We start from the raw sequence: 22,469 nt of genomic DNA on the forward strand, positions 1-22,469 counted from the left end.
AATATTGAGTCTCCTGGTAATCGACTGCAGACTGTTGCTCAATAAATCTGGAAAAATGAGTTCAAAATCATTGATCCCTTCGTATGACTCTTCTTGCATCAGGGACACAGAATGTGCTGATGTTGCTGTCAGCACTGACACTGACTGCAGACAAAATCTGCCCAACGAGGGAATACCCCCTTCAAATTTCAACACCGCAAATGGCAAGAAGTGGCTTCAGGGCTGTTATCTAATGTCAAATTCAGAAATGGTAACGTAATATTTCATGCGGTGTACTTTGTTATCAGAACTGCCAAATAGGCTACTGGCTTGGAATCAGTCATCAATCACTCTGGTGTATCCTGTACTCCAGAGGGCCAGTTTTACAAAACCACTCACCCAGTGGAGAGGTGGAGAGCCATACCAATTCGGATCACATGCTGAGAAATAGTGGGCGTGTTCCCCATCTTTTTCCACTATCATGGGGAGTGGGCAAAGTTACCCACCAGCAACATGCATTCACACAATTGGTCGTAGAAGTAAACTATTTTAATCCTCGATTAGATTCCAACCTGTAACTCACTCCCAGGTGTCCATTCTTCTATGTACTAACATTCGGTTAGATTCCTGTAAGCCTGTAATTTACTCCTGTGTATGCATTATTCTGTATATAACCACCTGAAGCCTTCAGTTCGATTCCAGGCATGCATTGTTCTATATATAAAGCACCTGAACCCCTGCATTAGTTCCAGTCTGTACCTCATGCTCAGATTTCTATTCTATGTAGAAACTATCTGAAACCTCCAATTAGATCCCAGCCCATAACTCACTCCCAGGTGTTCATGATTCTATGTTTAAACCTGCTGAACCCTTCAATTGGACTCTGCCCTCCAGCTCACTCCCAGGTATCCATATGCTATGTGCAAACCATCTGAATCGTTTGATTAGATAGCAACCTATAACTCACTCTCAGATATCCATTATTCTGCAAATCCATCAAATGGACCCCAGCCTTGTAACTCATGTACCAGATAGTCTATGTATAAACCACCTGAACCCCTCGATTAGATTCTAGTCTGTAACTCATTTCCATGCACCCATTATTCTGTATGTGAAACATCTGAACCCCTTGATCCGATTCCAGCTTGTAACTCACTCCCAGATCTCCCGCCGATTTAAATTGATAGCTATCTAAGCAGGACACTTGTCACTGGGCCAGCTTGTGTGGGCAGTACACAGAGCTGGTTATAGAGATCAGAATGGCCTTGCTGTGTTACAGATTCTCTTTGATGTTTGATCAATTAAACAATTGGAGTTTGTATTGGCAGAAGATGCAATGTGAACAGCAGCAGGAGAATTCTCATCCAGTGAGTGAGCAAAGGTCCTGTCAGTGTGTATGTATGGGGTAGGGGACATTATACACTCATGCTGTGCTTAAATACACATTTGTCAGGCAATCACTGACTCTTTCCTATCCCACCCCTACTTTGTCCCTTCCCGGGCTATCTTCATGACTTTTAACCCACCTTGGGGATATGGTTACACAGGCACCAGCAGCTCTCCAGTGCCTCACTCAAGAAGCCTGATTAATGTGCAAGCCCTGACGGTGAGTGTAAGCAAGCCATTTGGCCGTGGAGGGCTGGCACTCTATGCAGTCCTTACCCGATGCTGGCAACATGCGTACTTTCCGACAGGAGTCACTGGCTAAATGATTGAGAGCAGGAACCCTGGCCTTCTTAACTCAAGGATGCAGAGATGAATTGTAGAGAACTCAATGCAGATCAAGGATCAATTCTAAGACCTTCCTGGCCTGTAACAACAACTTGCATTTATATAATTCCTATAACGTAGTAAAATGTTCCAAAGTGCTTCACAGGACTGTGATCAGGCCAAAACTGACACCGAGCCAAAGAAGGAGACATTAGGACAGGTGACCAAATGCTTGGTCAAAGAGGTAGGTTTAAAGGAGGGATTTAAAGGAGGAGACAGTGTTGGAGAGGTGAAGAAGTTTAGGGAGGGAATTCCAGAACTTAGGGCCTAGACTGTTGAAGGCACGGCCGCCATTGGTGGGGCATAGGAAGTGGGGGATGCACAAGAGGCCAGAGTTGGAGGAACATAGAATTCTCAGAGGGTTGTAGGGTAGGAGGAAGTTACAGAGATAGAGAGGCCGAGGCCTTGGAGGGATTTGAACCCAAGGATGAGAATGTAACAAACCATACTTTTGCATTTAAAAATAAAGCGGAGATATGAACTGTTAAAAGGCAGCTGTCTTCATTAAAATATACTTGCAAAATTGACGCAGCATGGTTTCCCCTTAAACAATCAACATTTAAACAGGATCACATTGCATCAGACAAATGCTAATTCAGATACAATACTGTGTGACTTTCTGATCCTTGGGTCTTCTGTGTTTCAGAATTTCCATGGATATCAAGGAGAAGATAAATCTTTGATATGGTTTGGCTGTCACTTTAACCAAACTAGAGCAAATCCCATATTGCTACTGATTTTTTGCATACAATAAACCTGAATGCAGCAGTTATGCGGGCACTACAATGTCCACTAGAGGGCAGCAGAGCCTCTTGGTCAAAGACTCCACATAAAAGTCTGGAGAAAAACACGACAGCCTGTCCACCAGAGAAATTACATTAAAGGGATATTCCGGATACTGTCCAAAAATGGCCAGGAGTGATCGCCTTGGAAACACGCCGTGGCTTTTCAGTTGAGGCGGGCAGGATGCTGGGAGATAAGCAAAATGTCTCATTGCAGTGCTCAGCCTAATAATACTGGACTGCGCTCTGATAGCTGATCTCAGCCAAGGTGACAGGAGCTATGCTATAATTGGCCTCAACATCCTTGAGCTGGGGAAAGGGAAAAAATCAGTAGCAAAGGTTGAAACTGCATCATGGGCTATTTTAATGCATTTGTAGGAAATTCCTCAGTTTGCTATTTTCATTTATTTTATTTGCTTACACAGAATGGGGGGGGGGGGGGAACTTGGGCCCACATTCCTGATTCCCACCCAGTGACCCCCACTATTGCCGAGTGAGGACAAGATTGCGATGAGCTGTGATATATCCCAAAGCAATAACCTGTCTAGGTTCACACATGAATACCAGGGATGAGGGAATTCAGGTCTGTGGGTAGACTGGAGAAGCTGGGATTGTTCTCCTTAGAGCAGAGGAGGTTAAGGGGAGATTTAATAGAGGTGTTCAAAATTATGAGGGGTTTTGATAGAGTAAATAAGGAAAAACTGTTTCCACTGGTGGTTACAGTTGAGCAAAATCCTGCCCAGTTGGAAGGAAAAACAACAACTCTTTGTCTTGCACACTCTGTGCTGAATAAGTTTAGATCCTACCAATGATGCAAAGCTGCAGTTAGAGCAGAAAACTGATGTCTCAGAAGCTGATTTTTACAGCACCTTACCAGCATGGAGTCCCTGCAGTACCCAACCAGCTGTCCCACGGTCAGATCCATTTGTTGGTTGCCTGTAACCCTCTTTCTGGTCAGGACTAAAGCTGCTTCCAATTGATCCGTCCCCAAGGCTGAAGAGTCTGTCATAATTTGAACAAGTCACCTTTCCATCTCCCTCTTTCCGATACATCCAACAAAAGCAAAGGATGCTTATCAACTTATGGGGAAGGACTGTTATCCATACCCAGTTTCATTAATTCATCCCCAGTTGTAACTCTATGGACCAGTTATCCTATAATCTGTGGGTTGGCTTTCGAAGTTCATTTAATCTGATTCCTGCATTGTGGGACCATCTCTTCACAAAAAACGTTTGTAAAAACTATCTGAGGAGACTTATTTGCATAAAATTCCTCTGTGCACTATTTTAACCTGTTTAAAGTAAAGGAAAATACCAAAAGTAGGTATTTTCTACAAATGCGTTATGCACGTCATATGACGCAATTTTAACCCCCCCTAACCACGGTTAATCCATGGTTAAAGTAACCTTTTGTTTTGCTGACTGGGAATAATGGTCTGAATCCCTGTGGCCATACACGGACCACAAGCATGTTCAGTTTATTCAGAGGCTAAGTTATTTACTGTGCTTATATTTTCTAGATTGAAAAGAAGCATTTTTAGCAGATGACACATCACCTTTGTAAATGTTTGCTTACACAGAATGGAGGGGAATAAAACGTGGAGCCCGCAACTTCCTGGTTCTGATCCTGTTACTTTAGTCTTCAGGGTGACAGGAACAGCTGCCTGTGAGTCATCGAGCGCTTCCAGTTTACAAATATCAGGAGAACCCTGGGATCGAATTGCTGCCTTAAAGGGGAACCATTGCCTCAGGTTCAATGAGGCATTAAACTTGGATTTGTGCTGATAAACATGTGCCTCTGTAACACTGGCCCATGAGGTTGTGTGATAAAAGTGTCATTGTATCAGTTCCCTACAATGTCTTTTTTTTTCAAAAAATATACTTTATTCATAAAATTTGCAGCAAAACATACAATACAGTTGTCATATCACATTCCAAACGTACACAATACAGATTATACAATTTGCAGGTTAAATCAAGTACAGTTCAATGAACACATTGTACATAATTACAGTTCATGACACTCTGGGGTGTCTCATTGCATTATACTCAATACAGATTATTGATTACAGATTCATTACAGGTACATTACAGATTCATTACAGGTACATTACAGCAATTTGAATTTTAGATTCTGCCCGGGGGGGGTTTCCCTGATTGCAGCCCCTCGGTATACAATGGCGGGAAGGCTCTAAATGGTTGCCTTTCCCCACAGAGCCTTTGCGGCGGCCGCACCCAGCCTCAGTGCGTCCCTGAGCACGTAGTCCTGGACCTTGGAATGTGCCAGTCTGCAACACTCAGTCGAGGACAGCTCCGTGCACTGGAAGACCAGCAGGTTTCGGGCAGACCAAAGGGCGTCTTTCACTGAGTTGATGGTCTTCCAGCAGCAGTTGATGTCCATCTCGGTGTGCGTCCCCGGAACAGCCCGTAGAGCACAGAGTCCTGTGTTACGGAGCTGCTCGGGATGAACCTGGACAGATACCACTGCATCTCTCTCCAGACCTTCCTTGCAAAGGCGCATTCCAGAAGGTTTCATCTGCACCGCAGCCTCCTCGGGGACAATGTGCGGTGGCACTGAGAGTCCGGGAGTGCATGAAGGATCTGACAGGAAGGGCCCTTCTCACCACCAGCCAAGCTAGGTCTTGGTGCTTGTTTGAAAGTTCTGGCGATGAGGCGTTCTGCCAAATGACATTGACAGTCTGCTCGGGGAACCAACCGACAGGATCCATCGTCTCCTTTTCCTGCAGGGTCTCGAGGACGTTACGTGCGGACCACTTACTGATCGCCTTGTGGTCGAAAGTGTTTTTTTGCATAAACTTTTCGACGAAGGACAGGTGGGGCGGATCGGTCCATTGTGATGGGTATTGGTATAAATCATGCTTAATTCATCCAGAGCTGGGTGATTTAGTGTCCCCAATCAAAATGGTCCCCCTTTAAAGTCAATGTCAGATCATTAGTAATTAGTATTTTTTTAAATAAACCAACTGTGAGAAGCACTGCAGGGACAACACAATGTAAATGAAAGGATTTGGAGAGTGGTTAGTAAAAAAGTTGTGTACATGTATTCTACGTATATAAACCATCCAGGGGACTCTGGCGCGAGCTCACTCCTGCATGTCCATTATTCTCTGCATATAGCCCAAGCTATTCTTCACCTGGGTGGGCTTAACAGGGCAATATAGATGGAATTTTACTTTTCCTCTAATCTCTGCTAGACCTGATCTGATGGCACAATGAAGAGCTTTACTTTGCATCTAACCTGTTCAGTACCCTGATCTGGATATGCTTAATAGCGCAGTGTAGAGGGAGCGTTACCCTGCTTCCGTGAGTAAATGCACCACCATACAGAGGCAGAAGGACCTGGGTCAATTCTTGTTTCGTGCTGATCTCAGTGAGGGCAGTACATAAGAACATAGAAACAGGAGTAGGCCATTTAGCCCCCTCGAGCCTTTTCTGCCTCATGGCTGATCTGTGACCTAACTCCATATGCCCCCCTTAGCCCCATATCCCTTAGTACCTTTGGTTAACAAAAATCTATCAATCTCAGATTTAAAATTAACAATTGAGCTAGTATCAACTGCTGTTTGCAGAAGAGAATTCCAAACTTCTACCATCCTTTCCATGTAGAAGTGTTCCCTAACTTCACTCCTGAAAGTCCTCACTCTAATTTTTAGGCTATGTCCCCTAGTCCTGGACTCCCCAACCAGTGGAAATAGTTTCTCTCTATCTACCCTATCAGTTCCCCTTAATATCTTGAAAACTTCGTTCAAATCACCCCTTAATCTTCTAAATTCCAGGGAATACAACCCTAGTTTGTGTAATCTCTCCTCGTAATTTAACCCTTGGAGTCCAGGTATCATTCTAGTAAATCTACACCGCACTCCCTCCAAGGCCAATATATCCTTCCTAAGGTGCAGTGCCCAGAACTGAACACATTACTCCAGGTATGGGCTAACCAGGGCTTTGTATAGCTGTAACATAACTTCTACCCCCTTGCATTCTAGGCCAGCATTCCATTAGCCTTTTTGATTATTTTCTGTACCTGTCCATGACATTTTAATGATCTATGTGCATGGACCCCTAACCCTCTTTGGACCTCCACTGTTTCGAGCTTTTCACCATTTAGAAAGTACTCTGATCTATCCTTTTTAGGTCCAAAGTGAATGACCTCACACTTGCCTACATTGAAATCCATTTGCCACAGTTTTGCCCATTCACTTAATCTATTAATATCTCTCTGTAATTTTATGCCTTCATCGATGCCCTTGGGTTAAAAGGAGGAAAAATAAATCATAGAGTCATAGAGTTATACATCAGTTCTTGGTCTCCTGGAACTCATTTTGTTCGTCTTCAAGGGGGAAGGGGGGGCGGGTCAGAGAGGAATTTCCAGATTTTCTTTCCCTCTGAATTGGATTAGAATTTTTTCTGTTTTGTTTGTCCCTCCCAGGAGATTACGTGGCTGCTGGTTATGATGCTCAGTTGAGCCATGCTGGAGCAGGACAAGTTCGATGAATCAGCCGGTCTTTTCCTGTCTATCATTTTTGTCTGATTTAAGTGGATTTCTGACTGGTGACCCTTGCCCGAGAGGACAGGATCGGGCTTGGCTGTGATGTCCCCCGAGGTTGAATAGCCTACTGTATTGGCCGTCTGAGCTCAGTCATGAAGAATGGCCTCTGGGGTGAGGCACTGGAGATGGAGCATGAGTCATAACCTCAGGACAAAAAGGGACAAAAGCAGGCGAAAAAATATCAGGAAGGTTTCCTGGAGTGACAACAACAAAAAAGTTAACGTGAGTGACAGGTACACTTTAACGCCCCTCTCACTCCCACTCTAACCTCCTCATCATTGGCCTTGTACACTGTTCTAACGAAGCTCGGCACAAGCTTCAAGTAAAATAACTCAACTTTCTCCAAAACACTGTGGTTTGAACACTGACTTCAGTAACTTCAAACTTTAATTATATCCTTAGCTTTCGACCTGTTTTAACTTTATGCCTGAGCCCCAGGTTTTCCATCCCTCCCATTTTCCCAAGCCTCGCACTTCCTTGGCCACCTACACACCCTTTGTCTCTTTAATGCCTCAACGTTTCTGTCCCATTACTTGACCGAGATGATCTGCTACATCATTCCACTCGCGATTCATCTCTTTTCCTCCTGTATCTGTCCGCCTCTTATTTTCCAGTCCTGATCAAGGGTCTGCGCCTGAAACGTTGGCTTGTCCGTTCTCTCCGCAGGCGTTGACTGACCAGCTGTGTGTTTCTGATTTTGTGACAGGCACAAGAGGTCCTCAGCAAAGTCACCAGTAGGTGTCAGCGTGATGTGGAAAAGTCCAGCCTGCTAAAAATGCCTATGGCTGCAGTTCTGCTTCAGTTAGCGGGCTCAGATGAGTATCTGTATAGGACATTGCTCAGCTAGCAGTCACACGCACACACACACACACGTGTATGCCTTGCTGGGTGCCTCCAGTAGCACAGCTGACAGCATTACGTCTGCCAGCTTTGCTCTGGCCTGTATGGACCTTCCTTGGACTTGACACTCTGTACATACCTGTAATAATTTACACCAGTCTGGACCTTCCACTGACAATGGAGAAGGTCATACTCAAAACAACTGGGTCACAAGGATGTGTGCCAGCTACACACGCACCAGGTTTGCACGTATACAGTCGTCATAATTTTGATGAATCTGCCACAGGACACAAATTCCCATTTGGAAGCAGTTGCATATGAGACTGAGAGCTTTTATTTACAAATGTACCATTTACTATTTACAGAGTGAATAGCTCATCTCTAGAATTCCACAGGGGGAGGGGCACTTAAAGGTCAGCTAATTACATTTTAAGATTGACAATCTTTACCGTTCTTTGTTGGCTCATTTTCACCCACCTTGTACGTTAATGACATGACATACATTCACTGTCCACACCTGTGATCAACTAAAACCAGTCCATTTACAGAGCAGATCAATCAATCCAGCTTTGGTTTACACTGCAAAGGCAGGTCTATCTCTGTGAAGTTCAGATTGACATCGCCTCACGGGGCCTTTTATCTTACAATTCCATTTGGTATCCGGTCTCAGGAGACTGACACTGTAAGACTTTCGTGCACTGCTCTCCCCAATTTGTATTTCTCGTCTGTTGGCCTGTTGGAGGACAAAGCAGAAACTCAGAGAGGACTTGGCCAAACATGTAGATGCTTTGGAACTAGTTCCATGAATTTAGTGGCAAAGCAGGTGAAGCAGCTAATCTGACAGCAGCATGTGAGATCCATGATGAAGTGGGCCTCCAATAACTAACTTTGTGCAGAATGGGAGGACCGCCTGCCTGTATTGACCCCTCCTCCACCTAAGGGAAAACAGCCTTGAATCATTTCAGGCAGCGGGCACTCTTTGTTTCGAGAGGGACAAGAGCCAGAATAGGTTGGTACCATATTTATCACCACAGTAATGTCAAACATAGGTGATAAGATAATGAAATACATTACCAAATCTACAACTGTTTCAAAAAAAATTACCCAATTTAAATGATACAATCAATTGGCTGTGATGTGAGGCTTTCAATATCCTATTGATCGGTGTAAGGTTGGTAACACCCAATCAGTTAGTGTTGAGACTTACAATACCCAATAGATTACTGTGTGCGACTTGCTGAGAAACATCTAATTCCACGGATTGAGAAATGACCCATTTTTCACAGAACGTGAACACAGCCTTGTCTCTGGTTCATTCCATGATACTCAATGAAGCTGTAGCCAGAGTCTGTCCTAATGTCTCATTCTTTGGCTCAGTGACAATCTTTGTTTGATTAAGCTCCTGCGGAGCGCCTTGGGTCATTTTGCTACGTTAAAGACGCTATATAAATGAAAGTTGTTGTTGTATTTGGTGTTTTTTTTTTACTGTTGTTAAATACTTTGACCGTTGTGCCATTTGCTGCCATTCTCCCCCTCCACCAGCACCATTTCATACTGGGCACAATTGGGTGTCCATTGGCAATTCCTCTGTATGTTTGTTTTTTAGAAGAGGAGGTGGAGCAAAGGACGGACGCCCAGGCTGGTCAGGCAGCACCAAAGGTGCATGGCATCCACGTTTAGATACCCTTACCGAGGATATACAGGTGGAGATGCACATTGGTTGACTCTTAACTGCCCTCTGAAGTGGTCTAGCGAGGCATTCAGTTATATAAGGCAATTGTCTTATGGGCAATAAATGCCGGCCTTCCCAATGCTGCCCACATCCCGAGAATGATTTGTTTGCTAGGGCAAGCAATTTCATCTCCTTTCCCCATGGACAGTCAGAGGCAGCATGACAAGTCAGAGTGACAGAATTCCCGAAAGGCGCATGGAGTCGTAGGTTGAACTCAGGTGGCTCTACATGCTCTCTTGCTCAATGCCACTCCCTGGGGGTTAAATTCGATAACCCCCGAATCCGGGCACGGGCATCGTGATGCGTGTTGAACCCACGCCCGGTGCTTCCGGTGCAGGCAGCATGTGAGATTCGTGCTGCCTGATCATTACCATGATTTGTGCGTGCAGCCAGTGTTACCCACGCTGTTGAGAGGCTGCATGCACAAGCAGGGGGCCTGAAATGGGACGTGGCCAGCACTAGTTAAAGGCAGCCTGCAACTCGTAAAGGGATGGTGCACAGTCAATGAGTACAGTGCAGGATGGCAGGCAAGATTGCTGGACTGGCAAGAGAGCGCGCCCCAAGGTTCTCGGACGATGCACTGGAAGCCCAGGTGGAGTGAGCGGACGAAAGGAGACCCTCCAGACACCAGCTGCGCAGGCAGTGGGAGACAATGGCCCAGGAGGTGAATGCCAGGAGCATGGAACCGCGCACGTGGGTGCAGTGCCAATAAAAGTTCAATGATTTGACATGAGTGGTCAAGGTGCGTGAATGCAAGTGTCAAGTGGCACGTCCTACCAACCGTAGCATGACACCCCTCCTCACCCACCCACCAACAAACGCTGCCCGTCTGTACGCAACGCTGCACTCGGCATGCTGCCTCTCACCCTCACATAGTATCACACTTGCAGGCCACACAACGACCATTCACAGAGCACAGGCACTGACAGCTATTCAACCATGACAGGCACATCACCCAGACACCTTGCAGGACACTCACTGACACACTTCCCTCTGTCTTGCAAGAGAAGGTGGCGCACGACAGGCGGCAGCAGGAGAGACCTGGGGGAGGACAGACACGCCTACACTGGAGGAGACAGTGCTGCGCATCATTGGGTGGGCCATCACTGCAGACATGGCCACCGGCAACGCTGGAGGTCCCGACGAAGGGGGTCTCTGCATCCCTAATCCTCCTTCTTGTTTCCCACATCTCCCTCATCCCACAATCTTTTCTGACTAACATGCTGCAGACGGTATCAGCACACACATCTTACTTGCTCCTCTCCCCGCTCTACAATTCAACCCGTCTCCCTTTGTTATTGCAGATACCCAAGAACTGGAGCCGGCACCGTCCGAGGTGGAGGAGGAGGAGAGAGAGACAGTGATAATGAAGCCGCACTGTCACTCGATCTGACGCTCGCATCCACCAGCTCTGAGACTGACACTACGTGTAGTGTACATGCTAGGTTAGAGGAGGGATCTGCACGTGGTGAGACACCGAGCACAAGTGCGCAGGAGCCGGGGCGGGGGAACGGATACCACAGGTGCCAGCTCACCGGAGGGCGAGGTCACTCACTAGTTCTGCTGCCGAGTGGTCAAATGAGGACTTCGATGGGCCAGGCCACAGAAGACGGCTGATGGGCGCACACCAACAAATGCTCGGTGCACTGGAAAGCCTGCCAGAAAGCCTGCGCACAACATTAAGGGGCCTGGAGGAGTCCAGCTCCAACTTGACACAGGGCTTTGTGCAGAGCTTGGAGCCCATCCTTTCCCACATGGAACGGGTGGTCACCTCCATCAGCACACCTGTGGAACCCACCATGATGCAGCGTCTGACGAAAGGTCTTCAAGCTGAAACGTTAACTCTGTTTCTTTCTCCTCAGATGCTGCCTCACTTGCTGAACTTCTCCAGCATTTTCTGTTTTTATTTATGATGCAGCGTCTGATGGCCGATGTCGCGGCTTCCATTGGAGCACAAACAGCTGCCATTGCAGCACAAACCGATATCATCAAAGGTCTGCAAGCTTCAGTTAAAGCTCAGACTACTGCTACGGTAGCGCAGATTGCTGCAATTGTGGTTCTGTGGAACGAGGCTTCCAGGACGTGCCAGCACTCCAGCAATCCGTTCTCCAGCTGATCGCCAGGAGTGCTGAGGCGCCGGCCCGTGCAAGTGGCAGTGGCGCCATGGCAGTCGAACCTGCTGTCCTCTGTCCGGACGACAGCATTCCTGCTCCCACCCCTGCCACTCCTCCAGTGCCCAGTTTTGCGTGGGCTGCAGACTGCAGTCTGAAGCCGGGCCCTCCCAGCCCAGCGCTGCTTGAGGTCGTCCACCAACGCCATCTGCACTCTCCTCAATCGAAGGTCAGCAGCCTTCCACCACCCATGCTCCAGCCACCGGGGATGCACCTCATAGGAGCACTAGGATAGGTAAAGGCACATGAGTGACAGGCACTGAGGGAATGCACAAGGGTGAATAGTCTCATTTTGTTTGCATCATTTCATGTGTTAATTTATAAATGTGAATTTGAATTTGCATTTGGTGGTGGTTTTTAGTTCTGCGATGAGCTGAGGGAGGAAGCAATGTGTAATCATATGGAGGGCGATTTGATGATCATGTGGGAGAGGACGGGCGGGGAGTATTGGACTATTGGTGACCTAGGAGATATCGTTCATGTTATTGATGTCGCTCACGGATCAGGTGAGCACGCAGAGCCCTGGAAGATAGGGCCAATGTTCCTTGTTGCCCCCTTGCGTCTTCCTCCACTTCGCCCTCCGTCTCCTCCCCCTCATCCTCAGCCTGTTCCTCCCCCTAATCCCCAGCCTCTTCCTCCTCCTCATCTGGCTCAGGGTCTTGCCGAATAATCGGTGGCAAGGGCTGTTCCCTCATGATGGCGAGGTTATGCAGCAGACCGCGACGATCTTGACACCTGCTCAGCTGAGTACTGCAGGGCTCCAACAGAACAGTCCAGGTGGTAGAAGTGTTTTAGGACACCTATGGTATGCTCAATGATGTTGCGTGTGGCAGCATGGCTCTCGTTGTAGGCCTGCTCTGCATTGCTGACCGGGGTCATAAGCCATCTCATGAGGGGCTAGCCCTTGTCACTCAGTAACCAGCCTTTCATTTGCTCAGCCAGTTCAAAGATAGTTGGCATGTTGGACTGCCGCGTAGTGAATGCATCATGCCTGCTCCCAGGGTAGCGGGCATTGACCTGCATGATGCACTGCGTATGGTCGCACACCAACTGCACATTCAGGGAGTGGAACCCCTTTCTGATCATGAAGATGGCCGAGTTCAGATGTGGAGCACGCATGGCAGTAAGTATGCAGTCAATGGCACCCTGCACCATGGGGAAGCCAGCAATGGGAGCAAACCCTCGTGCTCGCTCCTGCTGCTTCTCTCTATCAAGAGGGAATGTGATGTCCCTGTTGCGCATCTCGTACAGCGCCTCCGTGACCTCCCTTATGCAGCAGTGCACTGCAAATCGTGAGATGTTGCACAGCTCGCCAGCAGAGGCCTGAAAGGATTCAGAGCCGTAGAAGTTCAGCGCCACGGTTACCTTCGCAGTCACAGGGAATGCTGACCTTGCCCTGCTCTGAGGCTGCAGCAGTTGACAGATCTCCATCACGACCTCTTTGGTGAACCTCAGCCATTGGATTCACTGATCCTCGCTCATCTGGAGATAGAGTGGTGTTCCATGAAGACTCTCATGGGATATGGCCTCCTGTTCAGTGCCCTGGACCTCCTCCTCCTCCTCCCTCTCCTCACAGCTTGACCTGCTCTGCGTGGCCTCTCTGCATGCTTCCAGTCATGTTCTATGCCCAGTGGGAGCCCTAGCAGACCACCCATGGTTGTCAGGAATCTTGTTCAAACACTGTTGTAATTTTCACCAACCCCATAAGGCCGTACCTGCCAGACCACTCGCAAATATACTGTAGCAACTCTCTGCAAGTATAGGAGGCTTCAACAAACACCAGCAGCCAGAAGCAATAATCCAGCAACTAACCTGCAACACCTGCATGATCCCTTTAAATAGCGCTGGTTGGGGGGGTCCTCCAGGCCTCTGAGACATGTTCAGGTGTTCGTGGTTAAGACAATGCGATGAGTGGAGCGTTAAGTGCCAAAATGGTGTCTATCACTTTAAATCAGCGTTGCACACTGATCTATCACATATTCTCCCTACTTTACATGCTGCCGGCATTTGTTACCTGCGAGAGCATGAAACCCTTTACCAAGATGGCGTCCGGTGCATGTAACGCTAGAAGCGTGCGGGCGCATTCTGGACGCCATTTTGGAACTTTGGGAGGCCGTGTAGCACTGAAACAACGGGCGCTACATGGCCCAATTTCTAGCCCCCTACGTCATGAGGTAAAGCTCCCAGTCTCTCAATGTACAGCTCGTTTGCGACCAGCTGCGCCAAATCATGCAGGTTAATGTTCGCTTCCCGGGGGGGGGGAGCTGCCTTCGTTTCAATGCAGTCCACCGTGCCAGGACATTTTTGAGCTGGGAAGGCAAGTGTGGGAGTGGCTCCTGGGAGTTGCCCTCTGCAGCCGTGGTCTTTACCCCCTGCCGCAGTATGCTGATTCCCCATCCACAAACCGGCGAGCTCCCATTCAGAGGTGGTTCTGACACCTGCAGCGCACCCAAAATATTAAAATGGGGCTGACCCGTGGAAATTATGGTGGGGGTCATCACCTACCGCGTCGGGCGGGCGTGAATTGAGTTCCGCCCTTCTTCAGGACGGGCTCACGCCCGATCACAGTATCCAGGCTAAAGTGCCCAAATGTGATCTGTAACTTCCTCACCAATGGACAGCCTCAAACTGGGAATGAGTGGAAGAGGCTTTTCTACCCTACTGAAAAACACTATTTAGTAGCCTTTTTTTCCCCTTTAAATACAGATACAGCTTGCAATAATGTAAATCGCTTCAAGCTCTACCAAAGAGCCAGCATAGGCTTGATGGGCCGAATGGCCTCCTTCAGTGCGGTATCATTCTAGGATTCGAGGATGCTGTGCCCTCACCATGATGAAAATGACACACAACCCTTCTTATAGCTCTATTTACTTCCTAAACAGAAGGAAAAAAGACTGGTTCCAATTTTTTTTTTGAATGAAGACATGGCCTCTTTAAAGCCCCTTGAAGCTGAAGGATTTGCTCAGGCTGATTCCAGTGCTTTTCATGTACAAGTACTTGATCCTGTACATCATTAGTCACTCCTTCAAGTATTTTGACAGCTGCTTTGTGTCTCAGGAATATATTTAAGGCTTTGAAAAGAGTGATGCTTTAAGGACATGACACATGACATCATCTGACCTTTGACATGTTAACTGCCTAATCTCAATGTTTGTTGTTTTTTTCTACTTAAAAAAGCTGCTTTGCAGCCAATTCCCCACCTGAAAAACACACATACACGTGCATGTACACGTACACACATATCCTTTAAAGATGTTGTCTTTGACTGTCACAGGGCTGCCAATGCATGTGGGTGTGTTGCTCCTGCGTAAGTTATTGGCTCCAACAATGGCACAAAAACATGGCCTGACGCCTGTGCTGACTTGACCTCACTGAACAAGCACGCAGTTTGGATGGATTTTGCTTCATAGTTTCCACTAATATTTTCACTTGTGAATTTAACAACAAGCTCTGTGAGCACTGCGACTGCAACTAATTAGTATACTCCAGCCAGTGTGATATCCTGCTTAAAACATGTGTGTTGTCCTATATGTAACACACTGTAGCCTATGTGTTATTTTGCCTATAGCACACACCAGCCAGTGTGTTATCCAGTGTGTAACACTGTACTCTGTGTGTTGTCCTATATGTAACACACTGTAGCCTGTGTGTTATCTTGTATGTTACTCACACCAACCAATGTGTTACCCTGTATGTTACTCACTCTAGCCCTTATGTTAGTGTTATTGCATATAGAAATACTCTGAATCCTGATATCAGATTGCATCCTTCAAATCATTCCACAGCATCTTATCTGATTTTTTTTCCTCTCTGTTGTGTTAATGTGTAACTATTGGGTTACAAATCATTTACTAGTACTACCACTATTACTAATACTACCACCACCACAACTTGGATTTATATAGTGCCTTTAACTTAGAAAATGTTCCAAAGGGTTTCACAGAGGTGTAAGGAAAATAAATGAGCCAAAGAACGAAGTATTAGGAGGGGTGACCAAAAGCTTGGTCAAAGAGATGGGTTTTAAAGAGGGTCTTAAAGGCGGAGAGGGAGATGGAGAAGCAAAGCGGTTCAGGGAGGGAATTCCAGAGCATGGGGGCTAGGCATCTGAAAGTGGGACAACGGGAGGGGGGATGCATAAGAGAATGGAGTAAGAGGAAAGAGGGCTGCAGGAGGTTACAGGGGTAGGGAGGGGTGAGGCTATGAAGGGATTTAAACACAAGGATGAGAATTTTATATTTGAGGTACTGGGGGCCCAGGAGCCATTGTAGGTCAGAGAGGACAGGGGTGATGGATAATTGGGACTTGATGCAGGATAGGATACAGGCAGGCAAAGTATTCAATCAGTAGAAGTTTATGGATGATGCAGGATGAGAGCATTGGAATGATCGAGTGGTGGAGATGACAAAGGCATGGTTGAGGGTTTCAGCAGCAGAAAGGCTGAGGCGGGTGATGATACAGAAATAGGCATTTTTTGTGATGGACAGGATATGGGGTCAGAAGCTCAGCTCTGGATTGAATATGATGCTGAGATTGCTACAGTCTGAGACCGTGACCGGGAAGGAGGTGGAATCGAAGGCAACATTTACGGAGCTTGTGGTGGAGCTGAAGGTGATGGCTTCGGGTTTTACCAATGTTCAGGTGGAGGAAATTGTGGCTCATTCAAGACTGGATCTCCGATAAGCAGTCTGACAATGCAGAGGCAGTGGAGGGACCGAGCGAGGCAGTGGAGAGGTGGTGCTGGGTGTCGTCAGCATACATGTGGAAGCTGGCCCAGTGTCTGCAGGTGAGGTCACCAAGGGGCAACATGTTGAAGAGGAAGAGGAGGAGGTCACGGGTAGATCTTTGGGGGACTCTAGAGGTAACAGTGTGGAGGCAGGTAGAGAGGCCATTATTGGAGATGTTTTGGCTACGATTGAACAGGTAAGAGTGGAACCAAGCAAGAGCAATCCCATTGAGCTGGACAACAGAGGAGAGGCATTGGAGGATAGTATGGTCAACTGTGTCAAAGGCTGCAGAGATGTCAAGGAAGGCAAGGGGGGATTGTGCACTATGGTCACAGTCATAGAAGATGTCATTTGTGACTTTGGTTAGGGCCGTTTCGGTGCAATGGAGGCACAGAGGCCTGGCTGGAGAGATTCAAACATGGAGTTGCAGAAGAAATGGGCATGTATTTGGGAGAAAACAACACTTTCAAGGAGAGGAAAGAGAGGATGGAGATGGGGCAGTAGTTGCCAAGGACAGATGGATCGTGGGTGGGTTTTTTCAGGAGGGAGGGAATGAATGATGTGGTTTGAAAGGGAGGGGGACAGTTCCTGAACCATTTACAATGTCAGCTAGCTAGCCAGTAAAGGAAATTGGGTGGTCAGCTGTTTAGTGGGAATGGCATCAAAGGAGAAGGAGGTGGATCTCAGGGATCAGATGAGCTTGAAGAGGGCAAGAACGGAGATGGGAGACAAACTGGAGAGAGACGTGAGTTCAGGGCCAGGGCAGGGGTGAGCTGGAGGGAGATTTGGCTTTCTGGGCAAGGGGAAGGCAGCTGACTAGACAATCTTAATCTTAGTGACAAAGAGGTCCATAAATTCCTCGTACTTGTTGTTGGAGGTGTGGGTGGAGAGGACAGAGGAGGGGTTTAAAGAGATGATTGGTAATTGAGAAACAAGGCTGCTCTCCAGGATGGTCCTGGAGTTGTAGGTGGTTTTGGCAGAGGAAAGTGAGGCCTGATAGCACTTGATGTGGTCCAGCCAGATCTGGTGTTGAATCACTAAACCAGTTATGCTTCAGATATGCTCAAGTCTGCACCCCCTGGACTTGAGGTAGCAAAGAGGGCCCAAACCAGGGGAAACAAACAGGATTGGAGAGAGTAAAGGTATTACTGGGAACCAGGGTATCAGTGGTGGAGGTGAGCGGAGTGGTTAGCAAATTAATGGCTGCAGAAATATCGTAGCGAATGGAGAACGAAAGGCAAGGCAATTGGGAGTTTTAAAATACCATTGTAAGTGACTTGGGGAGAGATTTTTCCAAGGGTGGACGCAGAAGGAAGTGGGATTGTAAGGGGGTCGGAGATGTTCTGGTCAGTGACTGAGACCATGAAAGTAGAGAGACCATATGAGATGGCAAAGTTGATGTGGTGGTCATGAATATGGATAGGAAAGTTTATATGGAAGGAGAGGACAGGAGGACGGTGAATTCAGAGGAGAGATGACAAGAGCAGCTGAGATGGAGGATGAGGAGTCATTCAATGCAGAGGCTAAGGGAGGACAGCTCAATGAGAAATTTGGGTGGGGCTTGGGGCACGGTAGACAATGAAAATTTTAAAGGAGAGGGGAGAGCAGTGGAACAGGTGAGGGACTCAAAGGAGGAGAAGGTGTCCGAGGCAAAGGGGAAAAGTTGTGACTTGGTCATAAGGGCCACACCTGTAACGCAGCAGTTTGGGTCAGGCAAGTGGTGGGAAGTATAGCCAGACAGGGAGGCTTCGGTAAGGGTAAAGGTGACATCGCCCATGATCCAAGTTTGAGTCAAAGCCAAGGTAGGAATGGAATCATCCATAGTAAAGCTGTGGATGGCAAGGACTTGTTTATGAGTGAACAGACATTCAGGAGGGCAATGCGGAGTGGGGCACTCGAATCTATCCTTTATAGTACATTCCAGGCTGTGTGCTCAATAATCCACCATCAGAGTTTCCTCTCTCGCTCTGTGTGTAAATACACCACATTGCATGGTGCGTAATGGTACAGACAAGGAAGGCCCCTGGCTCGGTGTGCACTAAGTTAGCTGATCTCAGCCAAGATAGCGAAGGTGCCACAAAGGGCTGCAGAGCCCTTGGGGTAAGGAAGGTAAAACTCAGCCAGGGTTCCTGCTCCTGATTACTGTTCAGTGACCCCTGATGGAAAGTGCATGTGTGTGGACAGTGGGGAAGGGCAGGGAGGGGAGGACAGAATTGGGGTTAGCCATGAAGCCCCCATGGTTAAATAACCTGCCAACACTTACTGTCTGTGCTCATACCCTTGGATGAGGTACCAGAGAACTGCCAGTGTCCATAAAATTGTCTGAAATACTGACACCAGAGCATAATATTGGCTCTTGCAACATAATCGAGAGTGGTAGGAAGCTGGCTTAATATTGGGTTTAAAGCACCACAATTACAATAATAGTGTCTGGGATACACAACCTCTTGTATAATCTCGCCCCACTGTTACTCTGTGTAGTTCGTCTCTCAGCCACATGAGGGCACAGTCACCTACTGTTTAAACAAGATTGTATAACCATCTTTTACTGCTATCCTGGGGAATGACAGCAAGAGGGACTTCACCAGGGAGCTGATCATCGAAAGTTTCTTACAACATGGTTTCCTTCACAAGTCTCTCCCACAGTTTGAGTTTTGTTAACCAATTGTATATAACTTACATTTTCTCCCTTTCAAATATTACTCCACATTTAGAACCTCTCCCCCACCCCCCCCACCGCTATTCATAATTCAATGAATTGTGATTTTATTAAAGGAAGCCAGTCATCCTGATCCCAGGTCGTGGAGAATCCCCATTCTTGAAGCTGCTGCACAAAGGCACACATGGCACCCATAGCGAGCTTGTCCGCTCTCCTCCACCTGGGTTGAATTGCTTGGTATTTACGTCCATGACAGAATTTGCCATCATAGCAAGTTATCATAGAATAGAATCATAGAATCTCACAGCACAGAAGGAGGCCATTCGGCCCATAATGCCTGTGCCAGCTCTTTGAAAGAGCTATCCAATTAGTCCCACTCACCCGTTCTTTCCCCAAAGTCCTGCAAATTTTTCCTTTTCAATCTGCTTCCACCACCATTTCAGGCAATGAATTCCAGATCATAATAAAAACATTTTCATCTCCCCTCTGGTTCTTTTGCCAATTATCTTAATTCCATGACCTACAGTTACCGGCCCACCCACCATTGGAAACAGTTTCTCCTTATTTACTCTATCAAAACCCCTCGTAATTTTTTAACACCTCTATTAAATGTCCCCTTAACCTTCTTTGTTCTAAGGAGAAGAATGCCAGCTTCTCTAGTCTCTCCACATAACTAATAACGTAACACATAACTTAAGATGTGGACTTGGACCCTGTGCCCTACCCTATCTGTGACATAGCGTGTCGGAAGCTAGTACAGTGAAACCTGTACAAATGCACATCCCCAAAAAACGGACACCTGCAGAAAACGGACTCTTATTGACAGTCCCAAATAACTTACATTGTGACAGATACAAGCTGCACCTTGAAACCACGGAAACTCGCAAATTATGAACAACGGACAGCCTTCAATGCACCAAGTTCATTTACAATTTTAAACACGGGACACACAGGTCAGCGTGAGATGGCAGCAAGTGAAAAACAGCTCTGGTGTAATGGGGAGCTCTTTACCCAGCATCCATGGTGGCAGAGAAACTGCTCTATCTCTGGGATTGAATGCTTGCATGGCTCTATCCCAGTAATAGAGCAGTCTCTGTGTCACTATGGATGCTGGGTGAAGAACTCCCCATTCAACAAAAGCCAGGAACGGCACCAGGCAACACCACATCTCACTCCACAAGTACATCAAGTACTGATGAGCTGCTAACAGCCCCCTATCCACCCCCACCCACCCCCCACCCCCCAGCACTTCAAACATTTGCAGCTGCAGCACACGGAGGGAGGAGTCCCGCGGAGGGGTCTGCAGGACATTAATTCCCCCCCCCCCCCCCCCGAATTTGGTTGGGATCTCCCAGGCACTCCGGCCCTACAGCAGCCACCTCACCCTGTGCAGGCTGCCAATGTAGCAGATCTCAAGATCAGGACATCTTTCCCTCAATGAAAAAGTACCCCAGGATGGCAATGAACTGGGAAACCCAGAGAACAGAAAATGAACTGATCACACATCCCGCTGGCAGGGCTTTGGAATTAAGCACGATCCCAGGTGATACCAAAAAAAGAAGGAATGCTACAGGAGATGCAACCAATCCTGAGGTATTTGGCTCATCTGGATTGACCATTTTGAAAATAAGGACACCAGCAAATGAAGGACTCCTGATGCAAGTCCCTTAGGTGTCCCTAATTTACAGATTTCACTGTACAGTTCTACCACTCTGTCATCAGGATTATATTGAATCATTTCAAATAATTGCAGTGATGAATTACAGCACAGTTCAACATTGAACTTGCAGGGATTCATTGTTATGGAGCTCTAGTAAACCATAGAGCAGGGTGGTGAATGATAAGTACTGGACTACGACTCTTCACATGTTAAGTTCCTAATCTCAGTGGTCCTGCTGTGGATAGGCGACAAGTGAAGGATGATGATTAGCAAAAATATTCATAAAGAATGAGGTGGAAGGTTCTGTCATGTTGTTGCCAGTGATCTTGCTCCGGGGCAGATGAATGTTACCATGTTTCTCAATAAAGAACCTGTCTCTTTCCTGTTGCAGTGATGGACATCAAATTGCCCGATGTGTCTGATATTGCCTGTGGGAGATTAGAAGCACCTTGTTGCAAGTAAGTCATGGCCAGTAATCACCTTAAGTGCCACCCTGAAGGTGAAGCCTGGCTAGAAAGAAAAGAAAGAACTTGCATTTATTTCATGCCTTTCACGACCTCAGGACATCCCAAAGCGCTTTACAGCAAGTTAAGTTCTTTTTGAAGTATAGTCACTGTTGTAATATAGGGAAACGTGGTAACCAATTTGTGCACAGCAAGGTCCCACAAACAGCGATCAGATAATGGCCAGTTAATCTGTTTTAGTGATGTTTGTTGAGGGATAAATATTGTCCAGGACACTGGGGAGAATTCTCCTACTCTTCTTCGAACTAATACCATGGGATCTTTTACATCCACCTGAGAGGGCAGACGGGGCCTTGGTTTAACGTCTCATCTGAAAGACAACACTCCCTCAGTACTGCATTGGAGTGTCAGCCTAGATTTTGAGCTCAAGTCAGGAGTGGGGTTTGAACTCAGAGACAAGAGGCTACTGGTCTCCATAAATAGTAAGTGGCAGAGGTCATCCACGTTGGACTTTTGGGCCAATGTCTACTAAAACATTCTTCCCTGGACAGGTTGAGGTATCTCATACACCGGTGATATAATTGCTGGAGGGGATAGTTTCAGTTGCAGATGGATCACTTGCAATGGCCTTGGGTTTCTCCAGCCAGAAGCTGCTACGGCCCCTGCTCTTCCTTCATATGGCCGATGGTGGTCTTATCTACAAGTACTCAGCAGAACACAGAAAGAGAAAGGTTGGCAGATGTCAGTGAGTGGAAAACAGAAACATGGTAGTATGGAAGAAAGAAGATAATATACCAAATTGAGTAAGGAAATGTATAGAGCATGGCCGACAACAAACTGATAAACCTTGTTCTAGAACTCAGCCATCTCTAAGCACCGTTCTCATGTCAGTATTTTATTGAAGGAGATTCTCCCATAAATGATGTGATGTGTTAATTTATGGGAATATGCAGTCAACAAGAGCGTAAGAAACTTTGTCCAGGCGATGTGTATTACTATGACATTTAAATTAGAGGAATAATTTCACTACAAGCACCACATGCCCATAAACTGTGCATTACATGGAACTACTGAAATACTCAGCAGTAAAGTTTAGTTAATGCATTTAATACACAGGAAATT

At 46.9% G+C, this 22,469-nt stretch overlaps 1 long non-coding RNA gene across 1 annotated transcript in view; it reads right to left on the reverse strand.

Annotated features, from left to right (window-relative positions):
- Nucleotides 1-6,648: 6,648 nt before the first annotated feature.
- Nucleotides 6,649-22,469, reverse strand: part of LOC137323375 (uncharacterized) — a 39,119-nt gene continuing 23,298 nt past the window's right edge. Inside the window, exon 3 of the long non-coding RNA XR_010963363.1 lies at nucleotides 6,649-8,670. This is a non-coding gene — a long non-coding RNA (uncharacterized lncRNA). The remainder of the gene's footprint in view (nucleotides 8,671-22,469) is intronic.

This window comes from Heptranchias perlo, chromosome 7 (assembly GCF_035084215.1).
Source record: "Heptranchias perlo isolate sHepPer1 chromosome 7, sHepPer1.hap1, whole genome shotgun sequence".
NCBI lineage: Eukaryota > Metazoa > Chordata > Chondrichthyes > Hexanchiformes > Hexanchidae > Heptranchias > Heptranchias perlo.